The sequence below is a fragment of the Orcinus orca genome, chromosome 3 (assembly GCF_937001465.1).
Source record: "Orcinus orca chromosome 3, mOrcOrc1.1, whole genome shotgun sequence".
In the NCBI taxonomy this organism is placed as follows: Eukaryota; Metazoa; Chordata; class Mammalia; order Artiodactyla; family Delphinidae; genus Orcinus; species Orcinus orca.
This window is the reverse complement of record NC_064561.1, coordinates 119115073-119133542: the sequence shown is the minus strand read 5'-3', so window position 1 is coordinate 119133542 and position 18470 is coordinate 119115073.

Genomic DNA, 18470 nt, shown 5'->3' with positions numbered 1-18470 from the left:
TTAACATAGGCTAGGTAAGGGCATTGGAAAACTAGGGCCAAATCTGGTTTGCAGCTTATTTTTGTGTAGTCTGGAACTAAGAATTGTTTTAAAGGCTTGTTAAGAAAAATAAAAAGTGGAATATTTGCTATCTGGCCTTTTACCAAAAAAGTATGCCAACCTCTGGACTAAGTTATGCTGTGGTAACAAACAATACTTATATCTCAGTGGTTTTGTCAGGCAAAAATGTATTTCTTGCTGACACTGCATGTCCAACACAGGCTGCTGGGAGTCTCTGCTTCCAGATCACTCAGGAAGCCAGACTGACAGAGACCTTGTGTCATTATATGCTTCTACGGCTGCCACAGCCGCTGGAAGGGAATATGATGAGGTGAACACTGGCTCTCAAAATTTCCACCTGGGCGTGAAACATACCACTTCTGCTCACGTTTCACCGGCCAAGCAAGTCACATGGTGTCATCTCACTTCAAAGGGACAGGGAAATGCTGTCCTACCTTGTGTGTACAAGAAGGAAATCTAAAAATATTTGGTGAACAATCGCACTAATACAGGGTACACATACTCGCACACACACATATGTGTGTAGAAAGCTAATTCAAGAAACTATATCCTGTGAAACTTGATTTATTGATCATCTCTCTCTCTCTCTCTGTCTCTCTCTCTCTCTCTATATATATATACATACATACATATATGTATGTGTGTAGCTATCTCTATTATATATATAGAAATCTCTATTATATATAATTCTTATCCTATGTATAATTCCATATATATATCTCAACATATAATAGTTATCTCTTTATATAGGTAGACCTATGTATCTCTCTGTTGACATATTAACATTAGAAGGAAACCTACAGCTGATTCTAAGGAAACTTTTTATTTTATAAAGACAGGTGAGGTTAATAGTGACAGATCCAAAGTGCAAGATTCTTATCAATTTTTAGGTTCCCGATAATCTCTTGAGTACTTCTTCCTGTACATTAAACTTCTTCTTTTCTAAGTAAAACCTTATATCATTTTGAAATCATGCTAGATAGATTTTTATATGGTCTCATGTTGGAAGTATTTGCTCTGTGTGACAAAGAGAAGTCTGCCTACCCCCAACCCCCGCCCTCCCCACACACACAGCGAAGAACAATCTTGGTTTCCAAGAGTCATTGTGAATTGACAGTGTCCTTACTACATGCCTGCATGCACAAGGTCAAACTGTGCTCTGAAATAATCCCACACCTGAGAGCACAGTGGCCACACCCTTCCTGGCTCAGTGGCAAAGCAAGAAAATTTGGGGTGATAAAGAAGTGAAGGAATCATTTTTTTCCTCTTCATGTATGTGTCCTTCCTTCAACCAGAGATTATTGGTGGGTTTGTCTCCTTCCATCTTCAGCCCTTTCTCTTTACTCAGGAGATGCCAAATGAGAGAAACATCAATTGTGATGTTTCTTAACCATACACTTGGCCATTCCATCCTTGTACACTTTGTCCCCAGAGAGCTATTACTTCCAAAATAGCAAGTTACAAATAACCAATTCCTGGTGAGGGGGAAAACCGCTGAAAGGGACAATTTCTTTTCAGGAGAATAAATCATAATATTTAAAAAGGGGAGATCTTGGAAAAAGCCATCAGTGGAAGAGTCCAAACAGGTCTTCCATCTGTGTTTGGGGAACAGTTAACAGCAATATGTGGGAAGTCAAACAAAAATGGAGAGCAGAGATTTTCTTTGCTTATTTTTTTTTTTTAAAGGATGTTTGTTTAAGGAAAGTATGCGTGGGGGCAGGAAGGGGGAGAGCCATGGCTCCAGTGAAAGAGATGAGTCTTGGTGAGACAAATACCAGCAGTAGTTCAAAGGACTTCTTGGCATGAAGATAGTAAATAAACTAAAAAGGCAATTTTTGTAAAAAATATTTGCCCAGTCATAGAGGGAAGACAGTGAAATTGTAAGGTTGCTGCTGAATAATTAAATCCATCATGTAGGGCTCAACTCGTGAACATCACTGATATCCATCTCAGTTGGTCTCTGGCTTTTTCCGTTTTTTTCTCTGAAAGTCTCCATATTTCCATTGAATTTCTTCTGGAATTAACCTGTACCTCTGAGAAATGTGATTAAGCTGCTTTTAAAAGCCCCTGGTTTCCATCAGGAAAGAGAAAATATAAATGCAAAGAGAGTGCAATAGCTCCTAGCTCTATTTCCAAGGCATTTGGATGTCAGCAAGTTGGAGAATAAAGTAAGGAAGGCATTTTATCAGACACTATGGAAAGTGATGCAGAAATCCCAGAGAAGATGGCAACTTTTTTTTTTTAAAGGAGCACGAACATCCAGTTATAAAGGCTACATTTTGGTTAAAGATTATGTCTGCTGAAATGAAAAGAGTTGGAAGAATCATTTTACATGACTTTGTTGGCTCATGAATATAAACAACTTAAATATATTGTAAGCTTTTACTTTGAAAGGAACCAGTAATACTTTTATTATTTGTCTTCAAAGAGAAACAAGTTTAAGATTCTCAGTTTTTCACTGATAAAATTACAGGCTATCCGGTTCTCTATGAAGATGATAAAGGAACTTATATAAAATTTTATCCCCACATATTTAAACCTTTCTTATTGTTGTAAATTCAAGTCAATATATGAAAGTTAAAACATAGCTCATATTTGGACTGAAATTAAACTTATTTCAAAGAAAATATTCAAATATATAATGTATCATTCAATTTCAGAAAATAGAAAGTCTTCAGACTTTACATATTGCAGGCTTTATATGTTAGTGGATCATACTTAATCACTGAAGGGTTAATATTCTATGCATACTGTAATTAAAAATAAATAGATTTCTAAGCCACCTTGTTCTCAAATGTGCCAGATGAGGCAAACATTTCACTTCTGTAAAAATAACTTTCTAATTTTGAAGCATTAGTTGAGCCTCCCATCAAGAAATTCTGTGGTGTTTGTTCATTTATCTAAGGTACTTTTTTTCAGACTCATGAATATTTATGAACTACTGGGTTCAACTGAGTGTTACAAGAAGTGAGAGGTAGTGTCTTCCAGATGTAAAGTGTGCTTTTAATTCTATTGCTTCTCCAGATATTCACTGGCATCTTGTCATGCTTGAATGAGCCATTCAAAGTAGAGCTGCCATCTAATCGAAGTACCTGAAGTGCAAAGACGAGAGGAGAATTTAATGAAGCATAAATTGTCTGTTCGCTTGGAGATACAGACTCCTTTACCATAGCACAATTAAATAAAGCATAGTGAAGGCTTCCATTAATCAACCCCAGCCACCTTCTGTTTTGCAGACACGAAACCTACAAGATCAATTAATGTCTTTATTATGAAGTGTGATGCATGGACAGTAAATGTATTCTCTGTGTGTGTGTGTGTGTGTGCGTGCGTGTGTGCATGTGTGTGTGTGTGTGTGTGTGTGTGTTTATAATCAAGAGTGTACTTTGGGCTTCCCTGGTGGCGCAGTGGTTAAGAATCTGCCTGCCAATGCAGGGGACACGGGTTCGATCCCTGGCCTGGGAAGATGCCACGGAGCAACTAAGCCTGTGTGTCACAACTACTGAGCCTGCGCTCTAGAGCCCGTGAGCCACAACTACTGAAGCCCGCGTGCCTAGAGCCCATGCTCCCCAACAAGAGAAGCCACTGCAATGAGGAGCCCATGCACCACAAGGAAGAGTAGCCCCCGCTCACCGCAACTAGAGAAAGCCCACAAGCAACAACGAAGACCCAACACAGCCAAAAATAAATTAATTAATTCAAAAAAAATAAAAAAGAGTGTACCATGACAAAATGTACCACTCTGGTGGGGGATATGCGGGAGGATAGTGGGGGGAGGTTGAACATGTAAGTTCAGGGGATAAAAAGGAATTCTTTGTATATTCCACTCAATTTTGTTGTGAACATATGACTGCTCTAAAAATGAAGTCTATTTTAAAATATGAAAAAATAAATAAATAAAAGAGCCTACCATGTATAAGACACTCTGTTCAGTGCTGGTAGAGGATACTAAGATTAATCAAAATGGTCCCACCAGCTATAGGAAACAGTAGCCCTTATCAGGTACCAACAAACTGACTTATTGTTTAACAACAAAAAAGTCAATTATGCAGCTCTTCAGGCTAAGGCTGTGAAAAGTGCAGGCATTGGAATTTGGAGGAATGGCAACTCGAGTGGCTCAATGGAAAAAACCTCAGCTATTTTTGGGATAATGAACTTTCTTCTGGTTGTGAACTGTATTGAATTTCTTAGTCTTATGGGTGTGTCCATGGGTGACTATGAGCAAGAAAGTCAGAAGCTTAGTCATTAGGGGGAGAGAAAGCAGAGGGCTGTGGGAGGAGTAGCAGTGGTCAAGTACACACTCTCCCCACTTGTAATTCTACGGGAACCAAGCAGCTCAAGACATGGAAATGACAACTGGCTGAGAGACCAACCAAGTTCAGAAAATGGGAATGGCAACCAAGAGATCTAAAAATCTGCCAATAACATGCTATTCATTCATATATTCTTTATTTTAGAAACTATTTCTTGAGGACCTATACATATATGTAAAGCATTTGGGGTGCTAGTCACCAGGTATATAGTAGTGAACAAGATTGACATGTTTCCTGCCTTTTTGTCATTGATAATCTAGTGGTGAATGGTTGGCTCTTTGTGCCAGGAGGCTGTATCACCTGCCACTTTTCCTTTTACCATCACAGAGCTCCAGGATCCAGTTCAGGATCATTCATTGCATTTAGTTGTTATATCTCTTTATAGACTTCTTCCATCTCGAATAGTTCTTCACTCTTCCTTTCATTTTCTTGACCTTGACTCTTTGAAAAATACAGGCATGTTATTTCATAGAATGTCCCTTAATTTTGGTTGTCTCATGTTTCCTTACAATTAGAATCTTGTTTTCCTTCCATGGCTCTATAGATTGGTCCTCAGCCTAAGACTCAAGGGGACCCTTCTGCAGATCCAGAGCTTTCTCTCTGTGCAGTTCCTTCCTCTACTAACTCTGTCGCATGAATTCTAACTCCTTGGCTTTCCTAAACTCTGATCTCTATCTCCTGAACTCAGTGAAACCAACATGCTTTGCACATTGCACATTGTACTGTGCTGTAACCTGTAAACTACCTCCAGGAAATAAGCTCTCCCCTTTCTTGCCCTTCTCTGGGATAATGGTATGTTGATTCCTGTTGTCCAATGTCTTAAAATTATTGTTTCACATGTTTTGTCATGTTCTCTGATTGTTTAAGAAGAAAGGATTTATTTGGTTCTTGTACCCTATCATGACCAGAAGACGAAGTCTATTATTGTCTTCTGACAATTGAAACTACAGCATAAAAATTTAGTGAGTTGACAGATGCTAAACGCCTAGGATGACTGTAGTTTCCTTCTTCAAGTATATGTGTCTGGAACCTAGATCTTGCTCCTGATCAGCTACTCCAAGCCATGCTCCCATTTTACCACTACATTCTCTGCAAATTGCCCCAAGGGCCCACACCTCCCAGATTAAGCAGCAGCCACCTCTTCTCAGTTACCTGCCATTGTGACCACATCCTCCTTGCAGGTGCCCTAAAGCACCACAGGACTGCAGAACCAAAAAGGTGGACACATTTGCCTCAAGATATCAATAAAGCCAGCCCTGATGATGGGAGAGCAGGTTGATCACAATGGACTGTGCATAACACCCAGACAATGTGTGAATCTATTATTGCTGGAACTACAAAACTGGCTACAGACAAGAGTGACACCCATTTGTTTGACTTCCTTGAGACTCATTTCAAGCAGATGAAATCCATTTTAAAAATGAATGATTATATAATAAACTTGTGTAAGACAGGGGTTCAGGAATCTGGCATCACAGTATGTACCTTTGACAAGCACACCCTGGGAGACAGTGACAATAAGCATGAAGCCTCAGGCTGGCTTCCTACGGCTAATGGGGATGACTTTCCATGGTGAATAATGCCATGCATTCACATGTGTGCCATCTTTACACTTTCTGTGAACTTTACCAAAGGGACCACCTCTGCTTTCTTCCCATGTTGGAAGAAATTGGAAAAATTAGATGAGTCTTTTCAATAAAGAATTATGGTACAAAAAAAATGTCCTGATGGGTCCCAACTGTGTGGCAGGGGACGATCCCCCATTCCAACACCTGCGGGTACATGCACAGAATGCCCGTGGTGCCAGGGAGCTCCTGAAGGGACTGCAGCAGCCACAACCACAGGACAAACTCTAACCATGTGGCTGACAGGGTCTTGGTGCTCCAGCTGGCTGTCAGGCCTGAGCCTCTGAGGTGGGAGAGGCAAGTTCAGGACATGGGACCACCAGAGATTTCCGAGCCCCATGTAATATCAATTGGTGAGAGTGCTCCCAGAGATCTCCAACTCAACACTAGGACCCAGCTCCATTCAATGACCAGCAAGCTCCAGTGCTAGACACCCCATACCAAACAACTAACAAGACAGGAACACAACCCCACCCATTAACAGAGAGGCTGCCTAAAAGCATGATAAGTCCACAGACACCCCAAAACACACCACCAGATGTGGTCCCACCCACCAGAAAGACAAGATCCAACCTCATCCACCAGAACACAGGCACCAGTCCCCTCCACCGGGAAGCCTACACAACCCACTGAACCAACCTTAACCACTGGGGGCAGACACAAAAAACAATGGGAACTACGAACTTACAGCCTGCGAAAAGGAGACCCCAAAGACAGTAAGTTATGCAAAATGAGAAGACAGAGACATACACAGCAGATGAAGGAGCAAGTTAAAGACCCACCAGACCAAACAAATGAAGAGGAAATAGGCAGTCTACCTGAAAAAGAATTCAGAATAATGATAGTAAAGATGATCCAAAATCTTGGAAATAGAATGATGAAAATACAAGAAATATTTAACAAGGACCTAGAAGAACTAAAGAACAAACAAACAATGGTGAACAACACAATAAGTGAAATTGAAAATTCTCTAGAAAGAATCAATAGCAGAATAACTGAGGCAGAAGAACGGATAAGTGACCCGAAACATAAAATAATGGAAATAACTACCACAGAGCAGAATAAAGAAAAAGGAATGAAAAGAATTGAAGACAGTCTCAGAGACCTCTAGGACAACATTAAATGCCTCAGCATTTGAATTATAGGGGTCCCAGAAGAAGAAGACAAAAAGAAAGGGAATGAGAAAATATTTGAAGAGATTATAGTTGAAAACTTCCCTAATATGAGAAAGGAAATAATCAAGTTCAGGAATGACAGAGAGTCCCATACAGGATAAATCCAAGGAAAAACACACAAGACACATATTAATCAAACTATCAAAAATTAGATACAAAGAAAAAATATTGAAAACAACAAGGGAAAAGCAACAAATAACATACAAGGGCATCCCCATAAGGTTAACAGGTGATCTTTCAGCAGAAACTCTGCAAGCCAAAAGGGAGTGGCAGGACATATTTAAAGTGATGAAAGGGAAAAACCTACAACGAAGTTTACTCTACTCAGCAAGGATCTCATTCAGATTTGACACAGAAATTTAAAACTTTACAGTCAAGCAAAAGCTAAGAGAATTCAGCACCACCAAACCAGCTTTACAACAAATGCTAATGGAACGTCTCTAGGCAGGAAGCACAAGGGAAGGAAAAGACCTACAATGACAAACCCAAAACAATTAAGAAAATGGTAATAGGAACATACATATCGATAATTACCTCAAATGTAAATGGATTAAATGCTCCAACCAAGAGACATAGACTGGCTGAATGGATACAAAAACAAGACCTGTATATATGCTGTCTACAAGAGACCCACATCAGACCTAGGGACACATACAGACTGAAAGTGAGGGGGTGGAAAACGATACTCCATGCAAATGGAAATCAAAAGAAAGCTGGAGTAGCAATTCTCATATCAGACAAAATAGATTTAAAATAAAGGCTACTGCAAGAGACAAAGAAGGACCCTACATAATGATCAAGGAATCAATCCAAGAAGATGATATAACAATAGTAAATATTTATGCACCCAACATAGGAGCACCTCAATACATAAGGCAAATGCTAACAGCCATAAAAGAGGAAATCGACAGTAACACAGTCATAGTAGGGGACTTTAACACCCCACTTTCACCAATGGACAGATCAACCAAAATGAAAATAAATAAGGAAACACAAGCTTTAAATGACACATTAAACAAGATGGATTTAACTGATATTTATATGACATTCCATCCAAAAACAACAGAATACACTTTCTTCTCAAGTGCTCATGGAACATTCTCCAGGATAGATCATACCTTGGGTCACAAGTCAAGCCTTGGTAAATTTAAGAAAACTGAAATCATATCAAGTATCTTTTCTGACCACAACGCTATGAGAGTACATATCAATTACAGGAAAATAACTGTAAAAAATACAAACACATGGAGGCTAAACAATACGCTACTAAATAACCAAGAGGTCACTGAAGAAATCAAAGAGGAAGTAAAGAAATACCTAGAAACAAATGACAATTACAACACGATGACCCAAAACCTATGGGATGCAGCAAAAGCAGTTCTAAGAGGGAAGTTTATAGCAATAAAATCCTACCTCAAGAAACAAGAAAACTCTCAGATAAACAACCTAATCTACCCCTAAAGCAATTAGAGAAAGAAGAACAAAAAACCCCAAAGTTAGCAGAAGGAAAGAAATCATAAAGATCAGATCAGAAATAAATGAAAAGGAAATGAAAGAAATGATTGCAAAGAGAATAAAACTAAAAGATGGTTCTTTGAGAAGATAAAAAAAATGATAAACGATTAGCCAGACTCATCAAGAAAAAAGGGAGAAGACAAATCAACAATTAGAAAAGAAAAAGGATAAGTAACAACTGACACTGCAGAAATACAGAGGATCATGAGAGATTACTACAAACAACTATATGCCAATAAAATGGACAACCTGGAAGAAATGGACAAATTCTTAGAAAAGCACAACTTTCCGAGACTGAACCAGGAAGAAATAGAAAATATAAACAGACCAATCACAAGCACTGAAATTGGAATGGTGATTAAAAATCTCTCAACAAACAAAAGCCCAGAACCAGATGACTTAACAGGCGAATTCTTTCAAACATTTACAGAAGAGCTAACAGCTATCCTTCTCAAACTCTTCCAAAATATAGCAGAGGGAGGAACACTCCCAAACTCATTCTATGAGGCCACCATCACCCTGATACCAAAACCAGACAAAGATGTCACAAAGAAGGAAAATTACAGGCCAATATCACTGATGAACATAGATGCAAACAAAATACTAGCAAACAGAATCCAACAGCAACTTACAAGGATAGTACACCATGATCAAGTGGGGTTTATCCCAGGAATGCAAGGATTCTTTACACAAATCAATCAATGTGATAAATCACATTAACAAATTGAAGGAGAAAAACCATATGATCATCTCAATAGATGCAGAAAATCTTTTGACAAATTCAACACTCATTTATGATAAAAATGCTCCAGAAAGTAGGCATAGAGGGAACTTACTCCAACATAATAAAGGCCGTATATGATAAACCCACAGTCTACATTGTTCTCAATGGTGAAAAACTGAAACCGTTTCCTCTAAGATCAGGAACAAGACAAGATTCCCACTCTCACCACTTTTATTCAACATAGTTTTGGAAGTTTTAGCCACAGCAATCAGAGAAGAAAAAGAAATAAAAGGAATCCAAATCGGAAAAGAAGAAGTAAAGCTGCCACTGTTTGCAGATGACATGATACTATACATAGAGAATCCTAAAGACTCTACCAGAAAACTACTTGAGCTAATCAATGATTTTGGTAAAGTATCAGGATACAAAATTAATGCACAGAAATCTCTTGCATTCCTATACACGAATGATAAAAAATCTGGAAGAGAAATTAAGGAAACACTCCCATTTACCATTGCAGCAAAAAGAATAAAATACCTAGGAATAAACCTACCTAAGGGGACAAAAGACCTGTATGCAAAAAACTATAAGACACTGATGAAAGAAATTAAATATGATACAAACAGATGGCTAGATATACCACGTTCTTGGATTGGAAAAATCAATATTGTGAAAATGACTATACTACCGAAAGCAATCTACAGATTCAATGCAATCCCTATCAAACTACCAGTGTCATTTCTCATAGAACTAGAAGAAGAAATTTTACAATTTGTATGGAAACACAAAGACCCCAAATAGCCAAAGCAATATTGAGGGAAAAAAACGGAGCCGGAGGAATCAGGCTCCCAGACTTCAGACTATACTACAAAGCTACAGTAATCAAGACTGTATGGTACTGGCACAAAAATGGAAATATAGATGAATGGAAAAGGATAGAAAGCCCAGAGATAAATCCATGCACATATTGTCACCTTATTTTTGATAAAGGAGGCAGGAATATACAATGGAGACAAGGCCGCCTGTTCAATAAGTGGTTCTTATTGTCCAGTGGAAAACTGGACAGCTACATGTAGAAGAATGAAATAGAACACTCCCTAACACCATACACAAAAATAAACTCAAAATGGATTAAAGACCTAAATGTAAGGTCAGGCACTATAAATCTCTTAGAGGAAAACATAGGCAGAACACTCTATGACATAAATCACAGCAAGATCCTTTTTCATCCACCTCCTAGAGAAATGGAAGTAAAAATAAAAATTAAAAAATGGGACCTAATGAAACTTAAAAGCTTTTGCACAGCAGAGGAAACCATAAACAAGACAAAAAGACAACTCTCAGAATGGGAGAAAATATTTGCAAATGAAGCAACTGACAAAGGATTCATCTCCAAAATATACAAGCAGCTCATAAAGCTCAATATCAAAAAAAAAAAAAACAAAAAACAATCCAAAACAATCAGTTAAGAAATGTGCAGAAGACCTAAGTAGACATTTCTCCAAAGAAGATATACAGATTGCCAGCAAACTCATGAAAGGATGCTCAACAATACTAATCAGTGGAGAAATGCAAATCAAAACTACAGTGAGGTATCACCTCACACCAGTCAGAATGGCCATCATCAAAAAATCTACAAACAATAAATGCTGGAGAGGGTGTGGAGAAAAGGGAACCCTCTTGCACTGTTGGTGGAAATGTAAGTTGATACAGCCACTATGGAGAACAGTATGGAGGTTCCTTAAAAAACTAAAACTAGAACTACCATATGACCCAGCAATCCCACTACTGGCCATATACCCTGAGAAAACCATAATTCTAAAAGAGTCATGTACCACAATGTTCATTGCAGCACTATTTACAATAGCCAGGACATGGAAGCAACCTAAGTGTCCATCGAGAGATGAATGGATAAAGAAGATGTGGCACATATATACAATGGAATATTGCTCAGCTCTAAAAAGAAACGAAATTGATTTATTTGTAGTGAGGTGGATGGACCTAGAGTCTGTCATACAGTGAAGTAAGTTGGAAAGAGAAAAACAAATACCGTATGCTAACAGATATATATGGAATCTAAAAAAATTAAAAATAAAAAAAAATGGTTCTGAAGAACCTAGGGGCAGGACAGGAATAAAGATGCAGAGGTAGAGAATGGACTTGAGGACATGGGAAGGGGGAAGGGTAAGCTGGGACAAAGTGAGGGAGTGACATGGACACATATACACTACCAAATGTAAAATAGATAGCTAGTGGGAAGCAGCCGCATAGCACAGGGAGATCAGCTCAGTGCTTTGTGACCACCTAGAGAGGTGGGATAGGGAGGGTGGGAGGGAGATGTAAGAGAGAGGAGATATGAGGATATAAATATACGTATAGCTGATTTACTTTGTTATACAGCAGAAACTAACACAACAATGTAAAGCAATTATACTCCAATAAAGATGTTAAATAAGTAACTAAATAAGTGCAAATAAAAAAAAATGTACTAACTTACTGTACAAAAAATGTTAAACAAATTTGTAGCAGAGGTTAACAAATTTTACATAGTAGTTGACTATTGGCAGAAGAAAATTTGATCTATGTATCCTGATTTCCAGCCTGAGCTTTTTTATATAAACTAAATAAAAGTTATTTCATAAAGTTTTATGACAGTGAAACACTTTATAAGTAAGTATTAGGGACTAGGGTTTTCTCTAGTATTTTAAGTATGTAAAATTATAAACTATTTTTGAGTGTTTTAGACTTTTGTTAAATACAAGTGATTTTTGTCAAGTACATTTTCTTTGTGTTTCTTTTTGGATTCTTCCAGGCTGTATTTCCTTAAAATGAATGTTTAACCTACTAGATTCAGTCACACAATGACAATTGGCTTTCTAAGAACTATTAGATGGGCAAGAAGCCTTTGAGCCTAATAATAGTTCATTCTTAGAAACAGGAAACAAAACTTTGCCAAGATTAAACAAGACCAAACACCAAAGGTTCCAGGTCAGTTTGAAACAGAAACCACAAATTTTGATTGGATCTAAACATGGCAGTGTAAGACTCGCAAGGATTGTTTCCAGTATTATATAGAGGAGATATATATACACAGTCTAACAAAGGGAGACAGGAAGGCCAGTTTAATCTAGCAGAACGTTCAGGGAAGGATTGAAAACTCAAGTGTGTTGTAATGAACATACACCTGAGCCCCAAGTCTCATGTTCTGTCACTAACACACCTGGAGTAAGTTAACAGAAGGACAAATGCTTTTGGAGACGTCAGCTAACTTTTCTGAGGTGAATGAATGACATGCAGCACTATGCCAGGTACACCCTCCTCCTCAGAGAGAAAGCAAAGCTAAGAAATGAGAGTTCAAAGGATAGAGTTTAAACATGAAAAAATTAATTTCAGAATTCTCATTTTCTTAATTTATATGATGTAGTTAACTGGGCCAGCATCCCCTCATCTGGTTACCAGGAGGCCAAGAAAAGCAAAAAGATATTCGTGAAGTGTTTTTGAGTCACTAAAAAGAAAGTGGAAATATACATTAAAATGCTTTACTTTTAAAGTGCAACTATAAAAGAAATTGTTATTATACAGCTGGAAGCCAGTTTTTCATTGTCAGTGGTTCTCAGTGAATAAGACTATTGGGTTCGTTAGCACTTCTCTGTGTTTCTTAAAGGGCCTCACAGATTCAAAAACAGAGCATAACAGTTTTTAAGCTTTTTTTTTACTATGAAATATAATACACATAAAGAAAAGTATAATATATAAAATAACATTATTATAAAACAAACAAAATAACATGGAACCACCACATACGTCAAGAAATAGAACAATGTCAGCAACCTACCGGCCCTTCCCAAGGTTTGTGACACATTGAGTTGTTCGTTAAAATAATCCCGTAATGTTTTCAGAGGATAAAAACATCATAAATCATGTCTTCAAAAATTCACATCCCAGATAAGAGGCATATTCCAGACTCACTTGAACACGGTAAATTCAAACCAACAATAAGCCCAGATTTGTATTTGGTTTGAGTGAAACATGTCAAGTTAGGAGTTAGAGATAATGAATACAGTCAGCGTCCAACAGAAAACTCAGCTCTACCCTCCTGGTACTTTGCTTCACGATGAAATTATGCTGTTAGGACCTGAGACCCACCTACGGCTTTTGGGGGGGAGGGGCGCCTGAGAAAACAGGTAAATATCATAAGGCCTGGAGGCAAAATTTGTGTAGGAGTAGGTTAATATTGGCCTGATCTGGCATTCACTTTCTAGAGTAAAGGAAGAACTTGTCTTTCTCACAGACAATTTACTTGGTGTTCTTGCTTCCATCTTTCCCAGACCCAATGCTTCCTCTCAATTGGAAATTGTTTCTGGCAGCAGGTATGTGGTCACGCACAGCTAGAGATTCTTCACAAATGCATTCCAAGATAGCTTCTCTTCAAAAGAGGCCATGTGCCTACTATAACATCTTTTCCTCACGTCTTCTTCACCAGATCTTCTCCTGTATGTTTTGAGATGAGCATAGATTTCTGAAATTTTGCATACCAAGTTTGTTAAATTTTGATAAGGATAACTCCGTAGCTGGGTGCAATTGTTAGGTGAGTAAACTCAATCTCTCTCTGTATATGTTGCTTCATCAAGAACAACAGAAAGAATAAATGAATAAGTGAATGAATGAATGAATTAATGGAGTCCTACTTGTGTGTGCTTTCCAGCAGATTCTGGGCTGCTCACGTCTTGGAACTATTTCTTGTCCCAGCAGAAGGCATATTAGAAGCTTCCTGACTAGGACAAAATTGATTTGCACACCAGATTCTTGTATCCTTACTGGTTACCTGATCAACTGCTGCCCGTCTTCGTTGTCCAGGTGTTTTCCTCATCGCCTTGCCTAACCTCTGGCTTCCCTCATGATTGCCTCATGCCATCTTCCTGGTCTCTACTCACTTGCCTGGGCTTTGGCTTATGTGACGTCTGACTCCCACATGGATCCTACAGCTAACCTGGTTACGGCACAGCCTTGCTGTTAACCCCTGGCACTTATGTTTTACATTTCTAACCAAACTGCCTTACCTTTGCCTTTGTTTGAGTCCTTGACCAACTTCTGAACTCACCTCCTCTCCCACACCCTCAGCCTTGCCTCACTTTTCTCAAGGCCTGCCTTTGCCTTGTCACATGACACATTCTGTTCGGAGCACCAGGCACTGGTCATTGTTTAACACACTCTCTGTATTTTTATGGCCATGAGATTATTTGTTTCTCCAGCTATACTATAAGGGCTGATTTAAGACAGGTGCCATTTCTGCACCCTCAGCATCTAGCTTTGTGCCTAGAGCTTAATGTGCCTATATGTAGATTTGTTGACGAAAGCTTTTAACCGGGACCAGGATGATGCAAGTGACATGGAGCCTAATCCCTATCTAATACTATAACCTTAGGCAAGAGATTTGATATCCTTGGTTCTCAGTGTCTTCACTTGCAAAACGAGGATGATGATCGGGATGTCCAGCTTCAAAATTCTTCAACTGTGCTTGATACTCAGAACCTTAATTATGAAATCTTCCATAATGATAGTACTCAATTTTCATCCTAAAAGGGGGAACTGCATTGTTCTCACCATTCTTCAAAACTGATTTTCATAGAAAAGTGATTTTTAAGGCAAACAATCCATATTTACCTTTCTCACGCCCATCACAGTGCTTAGCAGACAGGTTCTTCCATCCTAGGACTAATGTAAGAGATGAATCGCCACCTAGTGGACATGTCCCTCGCCTGTGCACTCCCCACCAGAACAAGAGGGAGCTTTGTTCTCTGTGGCTGATGGATCCTACCCATAGCTTCTCCTTCCTCCACCTGACATGCATCTCAACCTTGTAACTGCTTTTGCTTTCTAAAAATAAAAAGTAAAAGACACGTTCATTTTGGTAAGAAAAATGTATTTATTTTGACCATATTTGATTTAATTTTTACCTATTTGTGTTTCACAGTTACAGTGTGGTAGGCATTTTAGGGAAAAAAGATAATGTCCAGCAAGCTCAGACTGAATCTTTTTAGTCTCTTATCAGTTTGGTTTGAAAACAGTCCTTGAGCATTCAAAGACACCTTGGCTAGACACGCAGAAAAGGGGTAGTAGAATTCACACGTCTCCCAAGCAGAAGGACTATATAGGTAGCCCAAATTTTCATCCAGTTCATCACCAAAGCCTCAGAGTTTTACAGGCTTTTTTGTTTAAAGGAAGACCATTCAGAGGCTAATTTAGGGCTTTGGATTAGTAGTTATTTCCGTGTGGAGTGGAATCTTCACCTGGATAATGTTTTCACTGAGCTTAAGGAAATCTAAGTGACCACTGCTTAGAATGAACAAAAGGATATAACTGCACTAGTTTTTCTTTCTCCATCTAGGAAAAATTAGCCATGAGCTCTGTCAGTGGAGGTTCAAAGAAGCTTAGGAGAGGGTGGTCTGAGTTAATTAATGCAATAGCAAGAGAATTGCTACAGATCTTCAACACAGCTTCTGATGCCTCTAAGGTACTTAATTATTTTAGCAACAGAAACATATTCATTTAGCCAGCGCTAATGATTTCCTCCAGCAGCCCCAGATTGTCCAGCTATTCATACTGTAATTGCAGCACAAGGCTCTACATTTCTCCAGCCTTCTCCACAAACACATTTTCCCCCTTTTCATTAGTTTTTCTTTGCCACTAAGTACCTCCAGCCAGCTCATGACCTTCTTCACTTCTCCACAGACTTTTGTTTAATTTCTCTCTCTCTTATCTCTTACTATGTCTCAAAAATACCTTGGAAGTTCTTTGAACCTAAAAATAACTTATCTATTGATCCTAATGTCTATTCAAACTAAAGTTCTCTCCACCCTCCCTCCTTACCCACTTCCTTCCTTCCTTTCAAGATAATCGTTCCAAACAGTTCTAACCAAGGTATTAATACAGTCTCCCTGAGTTCTGCAGACATATTGCCCAGTGGCAATCCTGTAGAGCCTCAGTCCTAACTAAATCAATCAAAGGATTTTGTCAAAATTTCTAAGCCATGATCTTGTAACTTGCTCTTGAACAGACTTTACAGGCTTGCTCTTTTTACCTGTATTTTCTAGAAGCAGGTATGTAAGTCAATCTAAATAACCAAATAGAAAGGACTCAATAGGGGGTGGAGGGAGGAATGAAGAAATTATCAGCCTAGAGCTAGTCTTGGTCATGCTTTCACACCCGACCCCCGAAGGAAAATATACTGTCCTACAAAAGCTATTCTTGTTCCTCTGCTACATTCATACTCTTAGCAAAATCTCTACAGAGATCAGGGAAAAAGGCTGATTTCAAAATGAATATACTAATTGAAAAGCAATCAATAAATATCTGTCAATGTGTGTTAGGCTGTCTTAGGTGTTGAGTAGAAAAGAGGAATAAATATAAAGCACTGTGCTTGGATTCTCAGAGCTTACAATATTATTTGAATGTTGAACTAACATTTAAATATTCATGGAAGACAGATAAGCAGCCATGTCATAAATCACATCTAATTTTTTCTATGGAAATCATGGCAGAATTAAGCCTTGTGTTGTTGACCAAGGACTTGATGCTCAGCCCTTCATGGAATTTAAAATGAGAGCCACATTAAGTATAAATAGTATATCTGTATGGTATAAATGTTTCTAAGAGGTGTATCAGGAGATCAAACAGTGAAATGTGGTATATTCTGTCAGAGGGTGGACTGACAAAAAAAAATATGTTCTCATCTTAACCCCCGGAACCTGGAAATGTGACCTTATTTGGAAAAAAGGGTCTTTGCACGTGTAATTAACTTAAGGATCTTAAAGTGAGATTACCCTGGATTACCCTGGTGGGCCTTAAATCCTATGACAAGTATCCTTATAAGAGAAAGAAGAGAAGACACAGACACAGAGGAAAAGGTTATATGAACACAGAAGTAGATATTCAAATTTTACAGCCACAAACCAAGGAACCCCTGGTACCACAAGAAGCTAGAAGAGGCAAGGAAGGTCCCTTCCTAGAGCCTTCAGAGGGAGAGATGCCTGGCTAACAACTTGGTTGCAGACTTGTAGTCCATAGTTGTGAGAAAATAAATTTCTACTATTTTAAGCCACTAAGTTTGTAGTAATTTGTTGTGACAGACACAAGATTTTAATACACATGGTAACCAAGTACATAAAACCTTTCGATGGTCTTATTTTACTTACCATAAATTCTGCCTGACCTTTACAGTAATTAGTCAGAAATTAAAGGTATAGCCATATAGGATTAACGAAATTCAGTAGATTTTCTCTGGGGAGTGTGATAGCATCTTTGAAGAGACGTGTGGGGATGATAAAAAAGATTTACAGAAACTTATCCATGTGTATCTGCTTTGTTCTCACCTTTTCTTTTTTTCTAAGTTCTGGGTAACACCTAAAGGAATTAGGGAGTAAGCTTTGGCTCATCTGTCACTCTCAAACCCAAGTGTGCCTGGCTTCTTGAGGCAAACCTAATTTTAAAAATTGTATTGTTTTTATTATCTGTAACACAGTTGAGAAAACCAGATCACAAATCTTTAAAATATTCGAACCAATCCTTTAATTTACCACAGAATTACTTCATTATTTTGGAATCCTTAAAGCTATGCTTGGATTTGATGACCAAATCGTTGTCGAAATTTAATCCTGAATGTGTATAATTAAAAGCGTTTGTATCCTAGTCATAAGACTAACTCTTTATCAGATACCGTTTGTAATCATAATCATTAGTCAATTTAGGGGAAATCCAAGATATAATCCTGAAGTAATGACATTGAATCCTAAACAATGCCAGGTATATAGTAGGCACTCAATAAATATTTGTTCAGTGAATGGATTTATTCCGCTAAAAAAGAGTTTGACTTCAGGTAGTCCTCTGGTTAGAATTGCATAATTAAAATAAACCCATTAAAGCTGAGGATACCTATAGAAAGTCAGAGACAGTGATAAGATAATACAATATAGAAGAAACAGCTGCAAATCCCTGAAGAGGCTGGAAGAGTGACGCTGCCTGGAGTGAGATAAGAGAGGGGTTGGGACTGGGGTAGCTA